Raw genomic sequence first — 17651 nt, 5'->3', positions numbered from 1 at the left:
AGCTGAAGAGCGCATGACAGAATTCTGAAAGAACAAGACTTCCTCACTGCAAAGACTTTCAACAACCAAAATGGTGACGACGGATGTGGGCCAGATGGAATACACACAAACTAAACCACCTACTTCTGGGGGAAGAGATGATGAGAAAATCATTATCACCTGCCCAAATGAGGCTGCTGGTTTCAAACTGCAGACCTTCTTGTTAGCAGCCCAACCATAACCACTGTGCCACCAGGGCTCCCTTGAGTGGAGCTGGCCAACCCCCTTCTCTCCCTCCAGAGCAAATGCATATCCCAAGATGATCAATGAGGATTGTTCCAGCTCATCCCCACCAGAATGACTGGCTCAGAAATAAGCAATGGGACTCAATCCTAGAACCTTCATTGAGTGACTGGAAAAAGAAGCTCCTGGTTTTTTCTGTTGAAGTTATTAACCTGGAGTTGCCTAAGGCCATCCCGTGGAGAAAGCCTACACAGAGGAGAGTCAAGCCAAGGGAGGGAGGGAGGAAAAGGAAGAGACCCAACGTCATTTTTGAGTTCCTGGATGTCACTGTATCTCCACGCTCGAGAGTTGATTGGACTTAAAAAAAAAAAAACTTCAACCAAAGGAATCCTTTTTCAGAACACGCAAACGTGCGCGCGCGCGCAGACACACACACACACACACACACACACACACACACACGCCTCCCCCACGTCCCGACAAGATTTCTTTTGCTATTCCTATAATGCCACCAAGGAGCTTCAGGTTCTCCCAATCTACAAGGTTGCCAATATCAAGCCACAGTTCCTTTGCTTCCCACCATCCCAGTTGTACTAGTCATGGCTTCCTTTTGGCTGGTCTGCTCCACAGACAACTGCCCAATGGTGCCCAGACCTGTGGGTCTACTCCCCGGAAGAAGGGGCAGTTCTTTCCCTAACACAACAAGCAGTGAAGGTCATTATATATGATTGTTAAGACGCAGTAACAATGAAAGAAGCGTGATTTTGTGGGGCTGTTTTTGTTTCTGATTTGAAAGTTTTCTGAACTTTGACAAGAGGAAGTATGGCCATAACCTTCATGTAACCTTTGGCTCCGCTCACTCGATCATTCCTTTGTCATCAGATAATGGGGTAGTGGCTGGGCCAACACAGGCCTCAAGGAAACAGGACACATCAATTCCTTTGGTGATAATCAAATGACTGTGTGAGAGATGCCTTCTGCAGCTCTGATGACAGGAAATGCCTTTTCAGGATGGGGCAACAGATAAGCCACATGGAAAGCAACGTGATCCCCCTGGCAAGTGTTCATAAAAGCATTCTGACCTGTGTTTTGGGCAAAGTGTTTGGGCAAAGTTTGGGCAAAGCGTAGGAAATAGGCAAATTAACCAAGTGAAAAATATTAAAAGTACTTCACATATCCAAACAAAGGCAGTCAACTTTGTAAACTACTCGCCCCACCCCCACTACAAAGGCGTTCATTACGAAGCCAGAACACACTCTGATCAAACAATACTGACTTTGAGTAGGTCCCTCCACATGCTGCTCGGTGACGCTGTCCGAGTTCAGGAGCACAAAATCTAGCCTTGGTGGCACAACGGGTAAGCCCTCAGCTGCTAACAAAAGGTGTGTGTTTCGAACCCACTCAGTCGCTGCGATGGACAAACACCCGATGACCTGCTCCTGTAATGATTACACCCAGAAAATCCTAAGGGAAGTTTGACTCTGTCACATGGAGTCCCCAGAGTCAAAATCGACTTAATGGCAACCAATAACAATAGTCGCACTTTAGACAGTATTCTTCTATCACTGGAAAAAAGTCCGATTCTAAGGGACTGTTCTAACTGGCCCTCTTCCAGAAACCTCCTAAGCCATCCCTACCTCAAAACACTAACCTGTCTCAATTTCCCTAGGCAGCTAACACCCTCCCCCTCCCCAAATACCCACATCAACCTGAAAGTCACTTACTCCCCTAAAGCTCATGCACTTCCACCAACAGAACTATAAAAAACACAAGCGAACATATATCTTATCATTCCATTTGCACGAAATGTCCAGAACAGGCCAAACATTAGAGACAGACAGTAGAGTCGGTGGTTCTCCTATGGCTGGGGGGTAAGTGGAGGAATGAGAAATGCAGAATGACTAGGTTTCTTTTTAAAGGGAGGATGAAAATGTGGTAGATTATGGTGTCAGTGCCTAGCTGGGTGACTTTACTAAATACCGCTGAATTATACATTCAAGTATGTGAATTATAAATAAAGGTTTTATTAAAACTATAAGAAAAATGTTCATGCCCACCCTTTTAGGTTTACAGAATAGATGAGAAAGGTAGAAAATAATATAAAAATAATACACTTTAAATGTAACTGTAAAGTACTAGTATAGAATGAATTCTTAACTCCTGGGCAAGAACAAAACAAGTTGCAGAACAGTGTGTATTTTATTTCACACATGTATTTCTGTACATGGGAAAATAAAAGGGGGCTTCAGAAAGGTCATGGAAAATGGAATTAAAAGATAAGGGAATTTTCCCACAAACTTATTGAAGCGCCTTCGCCATGCTCATAAAATATCTTTGGAAAGATAAAGAAGATACTGAGGAAATGGAACGAATAAACAAAGCACTGTAACAAAATGAATTAATGTTCAATCATTTCAGGAAGCAGCATATATTCAAAAACTGATGCACCAAAGGAAGAAGTCCAACTTTTCCTGAAAGTACGGGTAAACAAGGCTCTAGGAATTAACGAAATGCCAATTGAGATGCTCCAACAAAGGCAACATTGGAAGTATTCCTTTGTCCATGCCAGGAAACTTGGAAGACAACTACTGGGCCAACTGATGGGAAATGATCCTTGTCTGTGCCTATTACAAAAAAAGGGGTGATTCAACAGAATGCACAATTTACCAAACAGTACTAGTACCACGCATAATTAAAATTTTGCTGGAAATAATTTTAAAACATTTTCTGCAGTACATCAACAGTACATCCGGAATCTCAAACTGGATTCAGAAGCTGATGTGAAATAAGGAATATCGCTGTTGTTGTCAGATGGATCTTGGCTGAAAGCAGATGTTTACCTGTGCTTCATTAGTTATGTAAAGGTATTAGACTGTATGGATCCTAACAAGTTATGGATAACTACAAAGAATGGGAATTCCAGAATAATTAATTGTGCTCGGAGGAACTTGTACATAGACCAAGAAGTAGTCATTAGGTAGTACCGATGAAGAACACAGCTTTCCCCAAGATCCTGGATGCTTCCTCCCCCCAACTAGCATGATCCGAATTCTACCTTGCAGGGCTGGATAGGGCAGAGGCTGTACACTGGTACATATGAGGGCTGGAGGTACAGGGAATCCAGGGTGGATGATACCTTCAGGACCAAGGGTGTGAGGGACGATGCTGGGAGAGTGTAGGGTAAGTGGGTTGGAAAGGGGGAACTGATTACAAGGATCCACATGTGACCTCTTCCCTGGGAAAGGGACAGCAGAGAAGGGGGGAAGGGAGACTCCGGATAGGGCAAGATATGACAAAATAACGATGTATAAGTTACCAAGGGCACATGAGGGAGGGGGGAAAGGGGAGGGAGGGGAAAAAAAAGAGGACCTGATGCAAGGGGCTTAAGTGGAGAGCAAATGCCTTGAGAATGATTGGGGCAGGGAATGTATGGATGTGCTTTATACAATTGATGTATGTATATGTATGGATGGCGATAAGAGTTGTATGAGTCCCTAATAAAATGTAAAAAAAAGAAAAGAGGAGAAAAAAATGATTAGGGCAAAGACTGTACAGATGTGCTTTATACAATTGATGTATGTATATGTATGAACTGTGATAAGAATTGTATGAGCCCCAGGAGCAGAGGCGACAGGGAGCGACCGAGCGGGCCGCCGCCGCCGCCATGAGCCCCAAATATGACTACCTGTTTAAGCTGCTTTTGATCGGCGACTCAGGCGTGGGCAAGTCCTGCCTCCTGCTGTGCTTTGCTGATGACACATATACAGAAAGCTACATCAGCACCATCGGCGTGGACTTCAAGATCCGCACTATCGAGCTAGACGGCAAGACCATCAAACTGCAGATTTGGGACACAGCTGGCCAGGAACGGTTCCGGACGATCACTTCCAGCTACTACCGGGGAGCCCACGGCATCAAAGTGGTATATGACGTCACTGACCAGGAGTCTTATGCCAACGTGAAGCAGTGGCTACAGGAGATCGACCGCTATGCCAGCGAGAACGTCAACAAGCTCCTGGTGGGCAACAAGAGTGACCTCACCACCAAGAAGGTGGTGGACAACACCACAGCCAAGGAGTTCTCAGACTCTCTGGGAATCCCCTTCTTTGGAGACCAGCGCCAAGAACGCCACCAATGTGGAGCGGGACTTCATGACCATGGCCGCGGAGATCAAAAAGCGGATGGGGCCTGGGGCTGCCTCGGGGGGTGAGCGGCCCAACCTCAAGATCGACAGCACCCCTGCAGGTGGTGGCTGTTGTTAGGAAGGGCACGTGTGTGTGTGTGTGTGTGTGTGTGGTAGGGCTCCTGGAGATGATGCCCTAGAGGGAGCAGGACACGCAGTCTCCACCCTCCCTCCCTCTGGGGCATTTGAGTCTGTGTCTTTGGGGTATCCTGAGCTCCTCATCCTCCTCTGGCCTGTCTGCCCACTGCCCTCGTTCTGTCAGGGCCCTCCCTTGCGGCGGGCTGGGGGCTTCTCTGCTGCTGCTGCCTCTTGGTCACTTTAAAAGACCCCCCCACATACCTTTCTTTGGGATGAAGGCTCCTCTCTGCTCCCTGCCACACCCACCCCTCTCTCTCTCACCCCCACCTGAGGACCTTCCCTGGCCTCTCCAGCTCCGGCTCCTGTCGTTGCCTGGGTAGGGCCAGGGGACCTGAGATGCACAACCTGGGGCCAGACCTTAGAACAGGCATGAGGCCAAGGGGCCAGCAGCTCACCCTGGCCCCTGCCTCCTCCCCCCACCTCCCCCACTCGCCTCTGCTGTCCAGCTGTGCACATAGCCTGGGCAAGTGGGCGGGCAGCCGCCTGGGCCCTTTGTCCCTGAGGCAGGCGGAGGCAGAGGGCCCAGCAGGCTAGAGGCAGCACACCTGACTTACCCTCTCTCCCTTCCGGCTTCGGTTTCCTTGAGCTGGAGCTGAAAGGACAGGCCACTGCCCTGCCCTCCTCTAGGATGTGTGGGGGCAGAAGGGCCCAAAGGGACCCCTGACCCCTCTGCACCCCGGGTTCTGCCCCCACTCCTGCCCTCTGGCCCAGCTGCTTGCTGCAGAAAAACCAACCTTGGTCTCGACCTAAGAAGCCATGTCCCTGTGCTGTCTCTTGCCCTGCCACCCAGCTTGTATTTAAGTCCCTTGACTGCCCGTGGGGGGTGGGGCAGTGCCTCAGGCAGTTCCCCTCTGGTGTCATGCCAGGCATTTTGCAAGGAAAACCCACTTGGGGAACAATGGAACAGGACAAAATAAAATCCATTTCCACCGGCCCTCAGGTGACCGAGGGTTTTTGCAAGGGAAAAAAAAAAAAAAAGAATTGTATGAGCCCAAATAAATTGTTAAAAAAAAAAAGAAGTAGTCATTAAACAGAATGAGGGAAAGTGCATGGTATAAAATCAGCAAAAGTGTGTATTCGGATTGTACTCTTTCATCATATTTATTCGATCTGTTTACTGAGCAAATAATCTGAGAATCTGGGCTACATGAAAAACGTGGCAAGAGGATTGGAGGATTCCCTGGCTGAAACAGGAAGATGTGAAGCACTTACTGATGAACATGAAAGCCTACAGCCTTCAGCCTTTAGTATGGAGCACACCTCAACATAAAGGACAAAATTCCTCATGACCAACATCACAATAAATGAAGAGAATACTGAAGTTGTCAAGGATTTCATTTTACTTGAATCCACAATCAACACTCATGGGAGCAGCAGCCAAGAAATCAAATAACACACTGCACTAGGCAAAGAAGACCTCTCCTACAAATGCTCAAGAGTAAAGATGTCACTCTGAGTGACCAGACCAAGCCATGGTATTTTCAATCCCCGTCTATGTGCAGGGCAGAAGAGGAGGCTTTCTTGCTCCCGTACAGATTTTCAGTCTTACAAAGCCAAAGGGGCTGCTCTACTCTGGCCTCTGGAGTCGCTAAGAATTGGAATCAACTTGAAGGCAGTATGATCATATATATGGGAAACCTGGACAATGAATAAGGAAGATTGAAGAGGAATTGAATACACTTGAATTGTGGTGTTGGCAAAGAATATGGCACATTCCACGGGCTGTCAGAAAAACAGACCTGTCTTGGAAGTAGGATAGCCAATGTTCTTTAGAAGCAAATGTGAGGAGATTTCAACCGCATACTTTTTACATGTTATCAGGAGTGACCAGTCCCTGGAAAAGAACACTATATTTGGTAGAAGGTCAGCAAAAAAGAGGAGGACTGTCAAGGAGATGGACTGGCACAGTGGCTGCAACTATGAGCATAACAAGTGTGAGGATGACAAAGGGCCCAGGTCAGTACCAATCAGAACCAACTCAATGGAACCTAACAACAGCTGAAACTGGCTATTTCTGAAGAGAGTAACTGGGTGAAAAGGGGCTAAATACAACAGAAAACCCTTTAAGTCTATATTCTTGGCACCTTTTGAATTTTAAACCTTACAAATAAGTGTATCATCTATCAAACATATGTAAAAATGTAAGTTTTAAGGTGAGGGGACCCCCAACTATTATGATCCCAATTCTACCTTACAAATCTGGCTAGACTAGAGGATGTACACTGGTACAGATAGGAACTGGAAACACAGGAAATCCAGGACGGATGATCCCTTCAGGACCAGTGGTGAGAGTGACGATACCAGGAGGGTGGAGAGAGGGCAGGGTGGAAAGGGAGAACCAATTACAAGGATCTACATATAACCTCCTCTCTGGAGGACAGGTAACAGAAAAGTGGGTGAAGGGAGACATCGGGCAGTGTAAGATATGACAAAATAATAACTTATAAATTATCAAGGGTTTATGAGGAAAGAGGGAGGAGGAAGGGGGAAAAATGAGGAGCTGATGCCAAGGACTTAGGTGGAGAGCAAATGTTTTGAGAATGATGAAGGCAATGAATGTACAAATGTGCTTTACACAACTGATGTACGTATGGATTGTGATAAGAGTTGTATGAGCCCCTAATAAAATGATTTAAAAATAAGTGAGGGGATAATCTTCTAAAAGAGAGCAGACTTTTGAGACGAAATTTTTTTTTTACATTTTATTAGGGGCTCATACAACTCTTATCATAATCCATACATATATATGCATCAATTGTATAAAGCACATCCGTACATTCTTTGCCCTAATCATTTTCAAAGCATTTGCTCTCCACTTAAGCCCTTTGCATCAGGTTCTCTTTTTCCTCTCCCTCCCCGCTCCCCTCTCCCTCATGATCCCTTGATAATTTATAGATTGTTATTTTGTCATATCTTGCCCTATCCGGAGTCTCCCTTCCCCGTCTTCTCTGCCGTCCATCTCCCAGGAAGGAGGTCACATGTGGATCCTTTTAATCAGTTCCCCCTTCCAACCCACTCACCCTCCACTCTCCCAGCATCACCCCTCACACCTTTGGTCCTGAAGGTATCATCCACCCTGGAATCCCTGTGCCTCCAGCTCCCATATGCACCAGTGTACAACTTCTGCCCTATCCAGTACTACAGGTAGAATTTGGATCATGGTAGTTGGGGGGAGGAAGCATCCAGGATCTGGGGGAAAGCTGTGTTCTTCATCGGTACTACATCGCACCCTTACTGAACCATCTCCTCTCCTAAACCCCTCTATGAGGGGATCTCCAGTGGCCGACAAATGGGCCTTGGGTCTCCACTCTGCACTTCTCCCTTCATTCACTATGGTATATATATACATATACACATACACACACACACACATATATTCTTTTTTTTTGCATGATGCCTTATACCTGGTCCCTTTGGCACCTCGTGATCACACAGGCTGGTGTACTTCTTCCATGTGGGCTTTATTGCTTCTGAGCTAGATGGCCGCTTGTACACCTTCAAGCCTTTAAGACCCCAGACACTATCTCTTTCGATAGCCAGGCACCGAGATGAAAAATTTTAAAGAAAGTCCACAACGTTTCTATTTTCTTCCTCTGAATGTTATCAATGAAGGAGTCAAAAAAATTCTTTTTAACCAAAAATAAGGATAAGAAAATGAGATAGGTGTCACAGTCTAAAGAGATGGTTCAGCAAATCTGGGTCAAACAGAACTCAATACTCAAACGAAACTCCCGCCATCAAGTCCATACTGACTCTACAGCACAGGTAGAACTGCCCCTGTGAGTTTCCCACACTGTAACTGTTTATGGGAGTAGAAAGCCCTGTCTTTCTCCCATGGGATGGCTGTTGGTTTCAAACTGCAGACCCTGAGGATCAAACGTACAAGAAAGGGTGCCTGATCACTTAAGTAGGCTCAGCCAATAATAAAATCCTCATATATTCATAAGTTAACACTGCTCAGTGATTAAGCAAAATCATAATGGAAAAATGACAGCACCCTGGAACAGAGAGGGTGTGTGTATGTGTTTGTATATGTATGTATTTATATGCATGCACATGGCTGAACACTGAATCTAACATAAAAAGTCAACAGATAATGTCTGGAAATTTAGAACTCAAAAGAGACCTGGGTAAGCATATTATCTAGAAACAGGGCAGTCATTACTAGGAAGAAACTGTTTAAAAAAAAATGGATGTAAAGGGACTATCATCTCAATGGGTTAAAAGTGTCATGAGAAGTAGGCCAAGGGACAAGCTGTTGACTCTTTAAGAGCCATATTCTAGATAATTAAGAAAATAGGCAGAAACAAAGCTAGAAAGGGAATAGGAAATCGCATACTCCTCTGCAGAAGTTCTAGCTCCAGAGAGCAATGGGTGGTGGTTCAGACAAGTTGTAAGAAGGCAGGCACAGAGGGAGGGGGGAAATGAGCAGCAGATATTAAGGGCTCAAGTAGAAGGCAAATGTTTTGAGAATGATGATGGCAACAAATGTACAAATGTGCTTGACACAACGGATGTATGTATGGATTGTGATAAGAATTGTATAAGCCTCCAATAAAATGATTTTTTTTAAAAAAGAGATATTCCCTTGAGGAATATGGTGCACCTGACCCAAGCCATGATATTTTAAATGGTATCATAAACGTGACCCCTCATTCTCAACAACAAGAAGAAGGTGGGCACAGGGACATTGTCTGTTATGGCCAGCAATCTATGACTGCCCTTTTTAACAACTCTCAGTCATAAAGATTTTTGTTTTTTTAAGGTATAATTCATAGGAAGAGAAAACACAATCCTGTAGCAGAGGTTTTTAGTTGTTACATTTGACACCTCTTATTATGATGGAAACTAACAATTTCAGCTCCAAGCATCCAGGAAGTTACACAAACTGGGGAAGTCGGTTATTAAATCAAGGAAGTATGGGGAACTCAACTGAATAGCTGGCTGTCTTTGTAATTAGAGCAAATGATAACGTCTAGCATGCCAATTTGACATTACGTTTCTCTAAAATCCCAAAGTTCTAGTGTTAACTGTAGACAAGCCTCAACAAATTTATTAAGATTCAACATGGGTATTACTTAAGCCTGAGGAAAAAAGAGGGTTAGTCTAATAAGCGGTGATGGCTGACAGTTAAAGAACTGTGAGACTCATACTATGTCTTTCTCTTTAAATTGGGAGCAAAATATATTGAAACACTAAAATCAATAGATTATGGGTTATCCTGTGTATTTGCTGAAGTTGTTTTCTAGTTCCCATTTTAAAGGGGGAAAAGCAAAATGGAGTGAATATATATGTGTGTTTTGTATAAAATGTGTGTACATACATATAAATGTGTACTACATAAAAATAACATATATGAAGTGTGTATATATGAGTGTTGTTCACATATATCGGCCCTTAAGTAGACCTACTGAAAGCCATTTGAATCACGAAGTTATTTACCAATAAATAAAACATCAGAGCAAAGAGAGTAAAAATTCCCAACACTTCCTAAGAGGGTCGTTTTCATTATGCCAGGCACTGTTGGGAGCCCTCTGCAAGCGTGCATCCCTTGAAGACTCCCAGCAGTCCTTTGAAGGAGGCACTGTTATTATCCCTGATTTGACTCTGGGATAGCTGAGGAACAGACCGGCAGGAAACACAGCCCCAGATCAGAGCTCCCGAGTGACTGTGAGCAGATAGGCAAATCTGCCCTCTCAACCACTTTGCTAAACCACTCACTGCCGGCCTGGCAGCAGCATCTGTGAGGAAGAGCACTGGCTTTGTGGATCCTAACCCTAAAGTCAGCGCAGCTAAGCGTACCGGTATGCAGTATTAGCCTCATCTGAGAAAACGTACTTCCAGGTCAGAGTCAAGAGAGGCACGGCATCTCACATGCAGCCAGCTTCACACTCAGCCACTGGACTGTGTGGCTTTGCTTCTAGTTGGTATCTTTCTTTAAGATGAGCAAAGTGAGTTCATGGTGTTAACGAAATTCAGAAGTGATTGTACCTTGAAACTCAGCTGATGGAGGGACCCTACAAAAGAGCCCTACAAACGCCTGGAGTTCAAATAATTTCCATTTTTAACCTGTGATACGCTAAACACCTCCACAATAGCTCCACAAACAGCTCCACAATAGCTTTAGGGACTACCACCAAACCACTGCCATCAAGCTGATTGTGAGTCACAGAGCCCCCACATAGGGTTCCTAAATCATGGGGGGGGGCAGGGGGCCGGGAGACAGGCGCAACTTACTCCTGAGGAGTAGCTAATGGGTTTGACCCTCCACCCTTGCAGTGAACAGGCCAATGTTTATCCAAGTATGCAGGGGTTTCAAACAACTCAGGGAAAATGTCCATTATTTTTCCATTCCATTTTCCCTAAAACTTTTTGAAGCACTCTTGCATAAGGAAAGACGTATATGTATGGAATCTAAAGAAGAAAGTAAAAGCACCTGCAGAAGGGAATAGGGCACTAAAGTGTTCTAGAACTTACTGGTTCTAGATGGATGAACAGCTTTCTGAATATACTGAAAGCTACCGAATGGCACCCTAAAGGTGACTTGTAAGGAATGTGAAATATATTCAATAAACCTGGTGTTTTTGTTTTCATCACGTGAATTCTGAGCTGATAGATATAAGCACTGAGCACTTTGGGGCCCTTTCTTTCACTCGCCAAAATGAAAACCTCATGCCGTCAAGCCAACTCTGACCCCTTGCTCCCAACCAGGACAGAGTAGAGCGGCCTCACAGGGCTCCCAAGGCTGTCACTTTTAGGGAGACTGATTGCCGCACCATCCTCTCATGAAGTAAGCAATGAGCTACCATGCTTCATAAAAATGCCCTGTTTTTATTGTTTGGTACTATTTTCACCATGCACAACTTGGTCTTAGCAGTCTTCTTTTCAAGTGTGTGAAGAAGCGAATTGGGGCTTATTCTCCCAGATAACAAGATGTCTTCAGAAAACATTTAAGGAAATACTAAAATGTACCTTTAAGTGGTGGGCAAAGTTCAGTTTGGTGTAGCAGGTTTGGAGGCCAGCCGGAGATTCTGAATCTTAAGCAACCTGACAGAGCATGTCTTACTGAATACACACGTTCGCTGCTACGCTAGTTCATTCAGCGTGGTCCAATCAAATGCCACCGCACTCGCTGCGGAGGCACAGTGAGGAATGGAGCAGAGTGGCTCGAGGAGCCATCTTTTTCCTTATATGACCCTGGTGGTAAAGAGCATGTGGATAGATCCAGCCGGGATAAGAGTGTCCCCAATTTAACCATTGTGGTGCTGATGTGCAAGACAAGAAATAATGGATAGGTTCAATTTTAAGTAATTCGTATTCTTTGACTTAATTCTGCACACTGAATCGCTTTCTAAACTAAATATAGAAAAGTTATTATTATGGTCTGGTTTCCAAGCAACCATTTCATTAAGAAAAGCTCCACTTGGGAAAAACATCTGTTTGTCAGTTAGATTTCTTCTGTCATCATATAATTTCATGGTGGAAACGCCACCGTCACTGTGAGCTTTGGTGCGCCTCAGCCGTGAGGTCAGCGGGGGGTATTACCACAGAGGGAGCCATCTGTTTCAATCTGCTGGTCTCTGAGTCTTGTTAGATAAAACGATTCCATTTCCCTAAACAGTCAGATCATTTTAAAAAAACATTTCCTTCTGGTTATAAAAGCCATACATGCTTATACCTTGAAAATACAAAAAAATGCAAGGGGGAAAAAGGCACAAAGAAGGGAGAAAAATGAAAAGAAAAATATCCTGAGATGTGGACACACTCATGTTCAATCTCATTTGAAAACATGGCTTCTACAGCTCAGAAGTTATTTAATGACCACTAGCCTGACAAGACTCCATGTGGGTTTACCTTTTACCTGCTGTGTGGAGAATGTTTTCATAATAGGCCAGGGCTGTGGACTGGACCCCTGAGCTCAGAGCATTGTAGGGGGATCCAAACATTCTCATAGTGTCTCAGGAAAATCGGCAGGTATTAAGGAGGGGTGATGAGGCGTAAGGTAACCAGACTTTAACATTGGTAAAGTGGGACACCAGCGGGACGCCATTGATAAAACTCATATCCTGGCAAAATAGCCACATGGCAGCTGAAAACTGTATACCCTAGCTTGTCATGCATTCTTTCCAAAAATCGGGACTTTTTAAAAATGCTGTGGGACGTGGGAAAAATTGATAAAAATCGGGCCTGTCCCACCAAACCTGGGACCTGACACAGAAGTGAAACCAAAAGCCAAACTCACTGCCATCAAGTTAAGGCCAACTCACAGCAACCCTGGAGGACAGGGGAGAACTGCCCTTATGAGTTTCCATGACTAACCGTTTACCGGAGCAGAATGCCCCATCTTTCTCCCATGGAGCGGCTGATAGTTTTAAACTTCTGACCTTGGCTCAACACATAAGCACTGCCCCACCGGGGCTCCTGTGATACACAGGACAGGTGCCGCGAAACTGCCTTACTACATCAGGTAGATGGTCAAAGACCATGACTTTTCAAAGGCAGCAGATTTTTGCTTTTCAATGAACTGTTCAGAGGAAGCTCAACAAGATTGGGAAGAGCTTTGTTTACAGAGGGGCTGCAGGTAGTTACCGCTCACCTGGCAGCCCTTTCTTTCCTAAGTCCACAGACATCCCAGAGTGCTTCAGCTGCACGCTCCTCCCTGCTGCCAGCTTGGATCTACTGCTCCCTGGGCCTGGAACACTCTTCCCACCCATCTTTGCTGCACGAGTTCCTAATTACCCATCAGATCTTCTCTTTCTGCGACGACAGGTGCTCATGGAACATCGCCCACTTATTGGTGTGATTATTTGGTTAATAATCGCCACCATCCATACCTCCTCCCTCCACCAACTGTAAACCACAGAAGCAGAGCCCCGGGTGTTTTCTTGCTGAGGAATATCCTCTCTCTGTTCCAAGCAAAGCACTCGCTCACACAGTACATGCTTAATCAGTATTTGTTGGCTGAATAAATAACCATTTAAACAACTCAGGGGGAAAAATCAACAGCCAATGGTGATTTTTACAATTCTCTTTCTAGAAGTCCCTATCTAAACAGGTTAATAATAATGGAAAGCAAGAGTCGGCCATAAAGTGCAAACGCACTTCTGACAGAGCCTTCTCTAAAGAGCGCAAACCTGGCCCCATCATGTCCAGGCAGATGAAAAGAGAGAAGACCTAATTGGTCTTTGGTGGCTCCATTCCCTGAGGCTCAATTCATTCCCAGCCTTACCCTCTCAGGGGACAGCAGAGAAGTCAAGAAGGGAAACCACATTTGAAAGTGTAATACCTGAAGAACCTGTCAATAAAACTTAGATGCTTGTTTTCACTATTGCCCAAGATCTCCACAGGACTACAGAATGGAACATGGATGCTTTGTGCAGTTAAAATAGAAATTGCATCAGACTTATGATTCAGCAACAAAAGGAATGAACTATGTCAGGGTTAATAAAAAGTATAATTGGGCTTATTAAGTGTGTGCACAGCTTCAGGGGTCACCTTCATCACATCTGGTAGGTGAGGAGTTTTGTATTCAAATGAAGGGTAATGCTACTGCTCACTCTTTATACTGAGAAAAGCATGAACCTGGTCCTCTTTCCAGCTGCTCTCGCAGAGCCGACACAGGAATGTTGTCTTGAAAAATCAGCCTCAAGAGGAGCTTGTTCTTTCACTCAGGAGTTTTCTCACCTATTTGATCCTGCTTAACTTGTCTTCAAATTCCAACTTTACTAAAGAGGTGGCTCCAGGGTAAAATTTAAGTGGATGTACTGCAGAGAAGGTACTTTCTTAATATGCTTTCTTAATAGTTTGTAAAGCAGACAACTTACTCTTTTCCCCAAGGGATCTTACCAGGGCCTCCCTCCAGTGACTTCCCCTTTGTGACAGCTAGTCTACATAAAGAGGAGGTGAGGACTTGAAATGAGCCCTGGAAGCCAAGAAACTAAGAAGCAACTGACAATATCAAGATCCACTCTCACAGTTCACTCATAAGAAGACAAGCTGAAACTAGGCAAAGGTGCTGAATAGACAGATCTTCAAAGCAGAAATTCAAACAACCAATACGCTCATAAAGAGACACCCATGTCATTCATCACCACAAATCACAGCAACAATGAGCTACCACTTCATCCCCACAAGGATGGCTACAATCAGGAAACCCAAAATCAACAGGTGCTGTTGAGGATATGGAGAAATCAGAAACGAGCTGCTATCAAATGGTACAGACTCTAAGGAAAAGTCTGCTAGTTTTTCAGGTAATTTTTAAGTATAAAATGACCATGCGACCCAGAAATTCTACTCCTATGAATATACCTAAAAACATTAAAAGCAGAAACCCCAACAGATACTTGTCTACCAACGTTCCCAGTAGTAATGTTTACAACAGCTAACAGAAACAACCCAAGTATTCAACAGATGAACAGATAAACAAAATATAGAGCAAGGGTCTTCAAAAAGTTCGTGGAACTCAAGTACTCCCTCAATGCAAGAATACCTTCTTCTATTAAATTGGCATTCTATGATGCTTCACCTTCCCGACAATCACTGAAGTTAATCACTGAATAAGCAAAAAAAAGCTGATGGTGCCCAGATAACAAAAGATATAGCATCTGGGGTCTTAAAGGCTTGAAGGTAAACAAGCAACCATGTATCTCAGAAGCAACAAAGTCCACATGGAAGAAGCACACCAGCCTGTGCGATCACGAGGTGTTGAAGGGATCAGGTATCAGGCATCATCAGAACAAAAAATCAAATCATTGTGAATGAGGTGGGGTGTGCGGAGCAGAGACCCAAAGCCCATTTGTAAGCCACTAGACATCCCCTTACAGAAGGGTCTCGGGGAGGAGATGAGCCAGTCAGGGTTCGATGTAGCAATGATGAAACATACAACTTTCCTCTAGTTCCTAAATACTCCCCCCCCCCACTATCATGATCCCAATTCTACCTTACAAATATGGCTAGTCCAGAGGAGGTACACTGGTACAGATAGGAACTGGAAACACAGGGAATCCAGGGTGAATGATCCCTTCAGGACCAGTGGTGTGAGTGGCGATACTGGGAGGGTGAAGGAAGAGTGGGTTGGAAAGAGGGAACCGATTACAAGGATCTACATATAACCCCTCCCTGGGGGACAGACAACAGAAAAGTGGGTGAAGGGAGATGTTGGACAGGGCAAGATATGACAAAATAATTTATAAATTATCAAGGGTTTATGAGGGAGGGGGGAGCGGGGAGGGAGAGGGAAAAATGAGGAGATGATGCCAGGGGCTTAAGTGGGGAGCAAATGTTTTGAGAATGAGGGTAATGAATGTACAAATGTGCTTTACACAGTTGATATATGTATGGATTGCGTTAAGAGTTGTATGAGTCTCTAATAAAATGATTTTTTAAAAGGTCATGGAAAACAGAATTTAAGAGATAATGGAATTATCCACAAACATTTTGGAACACCCTCATAGATCTCTATACAACAGAATACTCTACAACGATTGAAGAGACCAAAGTACTGACATATGCTACGACATGGATGAAACAGGAGCTCAAACATAACACTTGTGAGGATGGTGCAGGACCAGGCAGTGTTTCTTTTGGTTGTACACAGGGTCAGAACCAATTGGATGGCACCTGAGAACAACGGAGGGGACTGACCACATTATGCTGAGTGACGGAAGTCCATTACAAAAGACTACTTATTAGATGATTCTATTTGTGAAACAGAACAAGTAAATCTATAAAAACAGGAATTAGATGAGTGAGTGCCAGAGATTCAGAGGAGGGGGACTGGAGAGTAACTGCTAATGGGTACGACATTCCTTCTGGGGATAATGAGATTATCTAAAGTTATATTGTGGTGATTTTTGCACCACTTTCTAATTAGGCTAAACACCAGTACATTGTACATTTTAGGTATGTAAATTATATCTCAAGGAAGCTGTTAAAACAATGGGGACAGTGTCTATTTTCTACAACTGTTTTCAGAACCTACTGAAATCGCATATTGCAAGACAAAGATGAGACTCTCTGCTCCCATACAGAACCTCAGCCCTGGGAACAGACAGGGGCAGTTTATACTCCGCGATAGAGGGTCACTATGAGTTGAAGTTAACTCGGTAGCACTGAGTTTGGCTTGGTTTTGGAGTTAGCATCTAAGACATTCATTAATGCACCTTCATTAATTAGGCAGTACAGAAACCCAAAGAAACCTTCCCATTTCGAGGACATCAATGCAGATGATAAACTTCACAGGCCTGCCTTCCAGATTTCAATGCCAAGATCCAATTAGATGGTACTTCAAGGGAGAGAATTATTTTCGGTTAGTTTCCCAACGCACTCGAGGTAGAAGTCTGAGAATGAGATAGGGAGCTGAGTCTCTGACAAGCTAAGACTTGCAATCTTGTGCAGATTGAAACTCTGTGAAAACAATTCCAACTTGTATCTAACTTTCCCCTTCTGGGCCTTTTGCCTGCCTGCCTGCCCTCCCCGTGGCACTTTCTCTGCCAATGAGAACTCTGAAAGGAAGAGGGTGGAAGAGTGGATGTGATCTGTTGGGGCATGTCAGCATGTGGAGATTCTCTTCCCCCACAGTGGCCTACTTCACCTCCTAGGTGTGGCTCAGAGTTCATTTGTGTGTGTATGTGTTTGTACCTTTTTTGTTGTTTGTGTGTGTGTGTTTTCCATTTTTAAAATGAGTATAGTCATTTTATCTAAGGATCCCTTCAACGTGGAGAGACTGTGAGAAGAAAGGGTGGCAGCTCAAGCTTAGCCAGAGGCTCCAGGAAAGACAGGCTGGTGATCTGCTTCCAGGTCACAACTTGGAGAATCCTGGAGGGCACTGTTCCCCTCTACTCTGCACATGCTGTGTTTCAGAGCCACCTTGATGCCTGCTAAGGGACCACACGGATCTTTGAATTGCCTCAATTCTCAGGGTTGGTTTCGATGGAAAGCGAGAGGAGCGTGCATGAGCTGATCCACAGAAGGCCAATCTGACTATTATATCGTATTTGAAGACTACAACCTACCAGGGGGCTTCAAAACTTTTATGGAAAAGTGGAATTAAAGGTTAACAGAACTTTCTCATGAACTTTTTGAAGTCCTTTCAATAGTTACTTATCAC

The 17651-nt window shown here is 44.4% G+C and overlaps 1 protein-coding gene and 1 pseudogene across 2 annotated transcripts in view; one reads left to right on the top strand and one right to left on the bottom strand.

The window, feature by feature from the left end:
- Positions 1-17651, bottom strand: part of TANGO6 (transport and golgi organization 6 homolog) — a 196287-nt gene that overhangs the window by 103940 nt on the left and 74696 nt on the right. The window lies entirely within an intron of this gene.
- LOC142431838 (ras-related protein Rab-1B pseudogene) lies at positions 3887-4484 on the top strand (annotated as a pseudogene).

This window comes from Tenrec ecaudatus, chromosome 18, assembly GCF_050624435.1.
Source record: "Tenrec ecaudatus isolate mTenEca1 chromosome 18, mTenEca1.hap1, whole genome shotgun sequence".
NCBI lineage: Eukaryota > Metazoa > Chordata > Mammalia > Afrosoricida > Tenrecidae > Tenrec > Tenrec ecaudatus.
Note: the sequence above shows the minus strand (reverse complement) of the source record. Positions and strands in the feature narration are given on the sequence as shown.